The sequence below is a fragment of the Rhipicephalus sanguineus genome, chromosome 9 (assembly GCF_013339695.2).
Source record: "Rhipicephalus sanguineus isolate Rsan-2018 chromosome 9, BIME_Rsan_1.4, whole genome shotgun sequence".
Lineage (NCBI taxonomy): Eukaryota > Metazoa > Arthropoda > Arachnida > Ixodida > Ixodidae > Rhipicephalus > Rhipicephalus sanguineus.
This window is the reverse complement of record NC_051184.2, coordinates 9,061,025-9,066,880: the sequence shown is the minus strand read 5'-3', so window position 1 is coordinate 9,066,880 and position 5,856 is coordinate 9,061,025. Positions and strand designations below refer to the sequence as shown.

At 43.6% G+C, this 5,856-nt stretch overlaps 2 non-coding genes across 2 annotated transcripts; both read right to left on the bottom strand.

Moving 5' to 3' along the window:
- Window positions 1-1,307: 1,307 nt before the first annotated feature.
- On the bottom strand, window positions 1,308-1,380 carry Trnaa-agc (transfer RNA alanine (anticodon AGC)). The gene has a single exon. It is a non-coding gene; the product is annotated as a tRNA-Ala (tRNA).
- A 3,965-nt stretch (window positions 1,381-5,345) lies between these two features.
- Trnaa-agc (transfer RNA alanine (anticodon AGC)) lies at window positions 5,346-5,418 on the bottom strand. The gene has a single exon. It is a non-coding gene; the product is annotated as a tRNA-Ala (tRNA).
- Between the last annotated feature and the right edge of the window lie 438 nt (window positions 5,419-5,856).

Here is a 5,856-nt window from a genome sequence, read left to right as displayed (position 1 = left end):
TACATTGCCGCAGGCGAAGGCGTGAGCCCTTGCAGGAGGGACATAAAAGAGCTCATACGACAAGTACTTGAATAAAATAGCGAAGAGTAGTGCATCGCAACAAGAACAACGAACACCGTAAAAAGACAAACAAGAAGACATTGTAGTGAGCAAGGGATTACACGACCAGGACTTGGGGACATGTGCGCGTAGCGCCATGTCTCGCAGCTGAATGGCAAATAAGCGAAACAAAATCATATCTGACGAAAAAAGCTACTTACCAAAAAGGACTCCGTGTTCTACACAGAAGACACCCACTGGAACATTCTGGTAAAATTACAGCATGGCAGTACAAATCGCATGGTTTCCCAGAGTGTTTATTATATATTACATTGCAGCACAATGTGTTTCTAATGCGCGGTTTTCAATTGTCCTAGGAACCCACACGCTTTGCAGTGCGATACTGCGGTTTTACCGGAATGTTCCAGTGGGTCTCTGTTGTATAGAACCTGGAGTCCCTTTTGGTAACAAAGATTTTCGTCGCACGTCCTTTTCACCTATTTCCCATTCAGTTATGGCAGGACGCCGCTGCGACCACCGAAAAATGGCGCCACGTACACATGTCCCCAAATCCTGGGAAGTTTGGGAAATCGAATATCTCGGAATATTACAGCCATGGCAAAAGAAACAAGGCAGTAGCACAAAAAACAGTAGATTGCAAGAGCGAGCGCCTGGTTGACGGTTGTAACGAATACACTAAAGAAAAGGCATTTATTAAAACTAGAAATACCTCACAAAAAGAACACTGCATATTACGACGTCTTTATGTCAGATATGTCACTTATGAAGCACAGATAGTTGCACTCAGTGGCGTAGCCAAGGGGGTGGGGGTGGGGGCACACCCGGTCCGTGCCCCCCCCCCCCTGTATTTTTTTTTTTGCCATGGCATACAAGCTCAAAATGACACTCGATCACATCTGTCGGCCCGACCCCCACTTCAGATCAAGGAGGTGCCCCCCCCCTCCCCGAAAAATATTTCTGGCTACGCCCCTGGTTGCAATGCGTGCCAATGTGCAATAGTGCCAGGGAAGCAGAACATAAACGTGTTATTTAGCGTTCTAAATGGTGTTATGGCTAAGACATGAAAATTACTGGTTAGTCCAGACGTCACAGGTTTAATTACGAATCAGGGGTTGAGGCGAGGTGTCTTGAATGAAGCATGTCACTTTCTCCCGGCAACGAAAAGAAATTTTTCGTTTTTATTCGCAAACACTGTAGCACGACATTAGCATGAAGGTTGCGTTGCTTGCAAAAGAAAAAAAAATCCGTGGAGGTGCTGGGTATCGATCCCAGTACCTCTCGCATGCTAAGCGAGCGCTCTACCATCTGAGCTACACCCCCGGACGAAGTTTTACTCTTCCGAAAGAGTCCTTGCATTCTCTCCTTTGCGGTGCTCGCATTCGCTTAAAGTAGGGCAGCGTGACCGGTTTTTTTTTTTTTGTTTTGTTTTTGTTTTCTTTCGAAGGTCAGCTACTGCTGAGCTAGGCGCCGCCAGTCTTTTCCAAACAAGACCTTTGAGTGCTTGTGATCTGCCGCGATTGTTTCTTTAACACGTAATTTTCTTAATACGTAAGCGTGTAATTCTTAATAGATCCCTAACCCTTTACGACACGCATTATGATCGACTGTATATAAATGCGTTAAATTTACCCAATCTTATGTGAAGGTTCTGTACACCAAATTTAAAGCAAGTGGAAATGTTAGAATGAATTATAGTACATTTTGCAGCAAATAATCGTAATTAAAACGTAAATAATGATGTAATAATTGTACAGTCAGTCATGCTATATTTCTTCACATAGCAACGACCCATCAAATTACTTGTGATAGTTATCTGCTGGCCGCGATCAATCCCAAGAAAATGTAAATGAATATTTAAAGATATTTCGTTAAACACGGTATTGCCTTCACCAAAGTGATCGTGTGCAGCGAAATATTTTAACCAGAAGTGCTATAAAGAAACTTTGGCAACACGAACGCTTAGCTTACCATTACCTCTGTGTTTGTTGTCTTTTTATTGCCAATAACGCCAAAAAATGGCAAAAACCAGCCACGGAGGCCTAGTGGTGATGGTACTCGACTGCTGACCCGTAGGTCGTGGGATCGAATGCCGGCCGCGGTGGCCGCATTTCGGTGGAGGCGAAAGGCTTGAAGCCCGTTTACCTAAATTTAGGTGCACGTTTAAGAACACCAGACAGTGAAAATCCACTCCACTACGGCATTCCTCATAACCATGTCGTGGCCTTGGGATGTGAAACCACAACAGTTATTATTATTAGTGGAGATGGCAAAAGTATGTCGAGTCTCCAAAAGAGGACGTCGTGTCGCAAAGTAATTCAGGCAACGCTCCAACCTCCTTTAACGAGTAAACTTTCCGAATAAAGATATGTAGCCTAGTTGTACATGCAAGAGTTGTACGATTATGTGTAGCACTCCTAATAAGGCCAGCAACGTACAAATTACGCGACTCATTCGACCCAGCATTCCCTCTATGTCTACTGAATGTTGAGAGCACATTTTAAATGCGTCGCAGGTTCTTCATAGACGCTGGTACTTGCAATGAGTACCGACTCGACTTCATCGTGTGTGTGTCTCGTGTACTTTTGCGCCCCGGATTTTCGTGGACTGTGCCACAGTGGGAACTTTTGAACACGAAGACATGGAACGCAAGTCCTTCCTACTTTGCATTTTCTTCGCCAATACATGACGCTCATAATCAAATGAAAAGGAGTAGCCAGGACCAAGAAATGGGGACAAATATTTCATTTATTTTACTTTCAATAAAAGGCGGGGTTATGGTATGGAAAATTAAGAAGTTATTTTTGGAATCTGGCAAGCTTTTTTTTTTTAAACAGCAAGTGCCACACTTTCCAACACTTGATTCGCATTTATTTTATGCAAGAAGCATTTATTGCGCACCGTTTTTAATACGCGGCACATATCTGCCACAGCGGGCCGCTCACTATTTCTAATTGCGATATCGGCTCCATCTTGTGCTTATGCAGATCAAGTGAAGCTCGAAAATCTTGCGCAGCTCGCAAAACACAGTCATGCCGCTGCGGAGCATTTCTATTGGTGATTTGTATAGTACACATTGTAATTAAAGGAAAAACTTTGACCGGAATAGTTATCACCTGCTCTGTAAATCAATGACGGTCTAATTATTCGCTAGAATGAAGTTTCAACTCGCGTAGCGATTCCGGCTTTCTTTCTTTCTTTCTTTCTTTTCTTTCTTTCTTTCTTTCTTTCTTTCTTTCTTTCTTTCTTCTTTCTTCTTCTTTCTTCTTTCTTTCTTTCTTCTTTCTTTCTTCTTTCTTTCTTTCTTCTTTCTTCATGAAAGGCACTCTGCGCAGCGAGAAACAGAGGCGAACAATATGCTAAATTTCCTTGAACGGGGGCGTTCTGTTTGGGCGTCCTCGAGTTCTAGTAGTAGCGCGAAATATTAACCAGAATGCTATAAAGAAACTTTTGGCAACACGAACGCTTAGCTTACCATTACCTCTGTGTTGTTGTCTTTTATTGCCAATAACGCCAAAAAATGCAAAAACCACCACGGAGGCCTATTGGGATGTCCGACTGCTGACCCGTAGGTCGTGGGATCGATGCCGGCCGCGGTGGCCGCATTTCGGTGGAGGCGAAATGCTTGAAGCCCGTTTACCTAAATTTAGGTGCACGTTTGAACACCAGACAGTGAAAATCCACTCCCTACGCATTCCTCATAACCATGTCGTGGCCTTGGGATGTGAAACCACAACAGTTATTATTATTAGTGGAGATGGCAAAAGTATGTCGAGTCTCCAAAGAGGACGTCGTGTCGCAAAGTAATTCAGGCAACGCTCCAACCTCCTTAACGAGTAAACTTTCCGAATAAAGATATGTAGCCTAGTTGTACATGCAAGAGTTGTACGATTATGTGTAGCACTCCTAATAAGGCCAGCAACGTACAAATTACGCGACTCATTCGACCCAGCATTCCCTCTATGTCTACTGAATGTTGAGAGCACATTTTAAATGCGTCGCAGGTTCTTCATAGACGCTGGTACTTGCAATGAGTACCGACTCGACTCATCGTGTGTGTGTCTCGTGTACTTTTGCGCCCGGATTTTTCGTGGACTGTGCCACAGTGGGAACTTTTTGAACACGAAGACATGGAACGCAAGTCCTTCACTTTGCATTTTCTTCGCCAATACATGACGCTCATAATCAAATGAAAAGGAGTAGCCAGGACCAAGAAATGGGGACAAATATTTCATTTATTTTACTTTCAATAAAAGGCGGGGTTATGGTATGGAAAATTAAGAAGTTATTTTGGAATCTGGCAAGCTTTTTTTTTTAAACAGCAAGTGCCACACTTTCCAACACTTGATTCGCATTTTATTTTATGCAAGAAGCATTTATGCGCACCGTTTTAATACGCGGCACATATCGCCACAGCGGGCCGCTCACTATTCTAATTGCGATATCGGCTCCATCTTGTGCTTATGCAGATCAAGTGAAGCTCGAAAATCTTGCGCAGCTCGCAAAACACAGTCATGCCGTGCGGAGCATTTCTATTGGTGATTTGTATAGTACACATTGTAATTAAAGGAAAACTTTGACCGGAATAGTTATCACCTGCTCTGTAAATCAATGACGGTCTAATTATTCGCTAGAATGAAGTTTCAACTCGCGTAGCGATTCCGGCTTTCTTTCTTTCTTTCTTTCTTTCTTTCTTTCTTTCTTTCTTTCTTTCTTTCTTTTCTTTTCTTTTCTTTTCTTTCTTTCTTTCTTCTTTCTTCTTTCTTTCTTTCTTTCTTTCCTTTCTTTCTTTCTTTCTTATTTCTTTCTTTCTTTCTTTCTTTCTTTCTTTCATTAGAAAGGCACTCTGCGCAGCGAGAAACAGAGGCGAACAATATGTTCTAAATTTCCTTGAACGGGGGCTGTTCTGTTTGGGCGTCCTCGAGTTCTAGTAGTAGCAGCATAAAACATTTATTGATCATGGCACTGAGGTCCAGCAGGTGGGTTCCTCAGTCCAGGGCCCCACCGGCAAACGCGGCCCGCCGAGCTTGGTCGACAAGGTCCGCAACTACATATCATTACCTGCAGTTCTAGATTTGCCTCAAAAGGACAGGTATGATTTCTTGTGAACGATACTGGTACAACCACTTCATATGGTAACGATGGTCACCACCTGCCCCTCCCCAATAACCACTGGCAAGCAAGTGTTGACCCCGCTATGGTGTTAAATGCGCATACATCTACGGCGCTGAGCAAGTCTCTCCTTCCTCCTGAAAAAAAAAATGTTCATAGACGCAAAAAAAAGTATGTGGAGGTGCTGGGTATCGATCCCAGTACCTCTCGCATGCTAAGCGAGCGCTCTACCATCTGAGCTACACCCCCGTACGAACGGCCACGGTAACGATGCCGATTTTAAAAGCCGCCGCGAAAAGAAGCGTCCGTTCCGAGGAAAGGAGACCGGCATAGTTATGTACAACAAAGAACCGGTTCGAGGTCGGTGTGATCCAGTTCAAAGCGGTAGGGCGAGCCGCTTTAAACGTTCCGTGACAGCTGCAGCGTGTAAAATGTTGGAGCGTATTGCAAGGAGTAAATTTTCAAGTTTTCCGGTGAATCAGGCCCAGATTCTCCGCATGTCGTCTCAACGGCGTGTCAGTAGATTGAAGGTGAAAACGCTGTCTCGTTAACGTTATTTCTAGGGAGAAAGTGAGTCGTAATTCCTGATTAATCACGTTTCACACGAAACTTACTGGTAATAAATGAAAGTTTGAAATGTTTGGAAATTTCCTTAACAAGTACGACTGATGTCCGTTTTTAATGCAG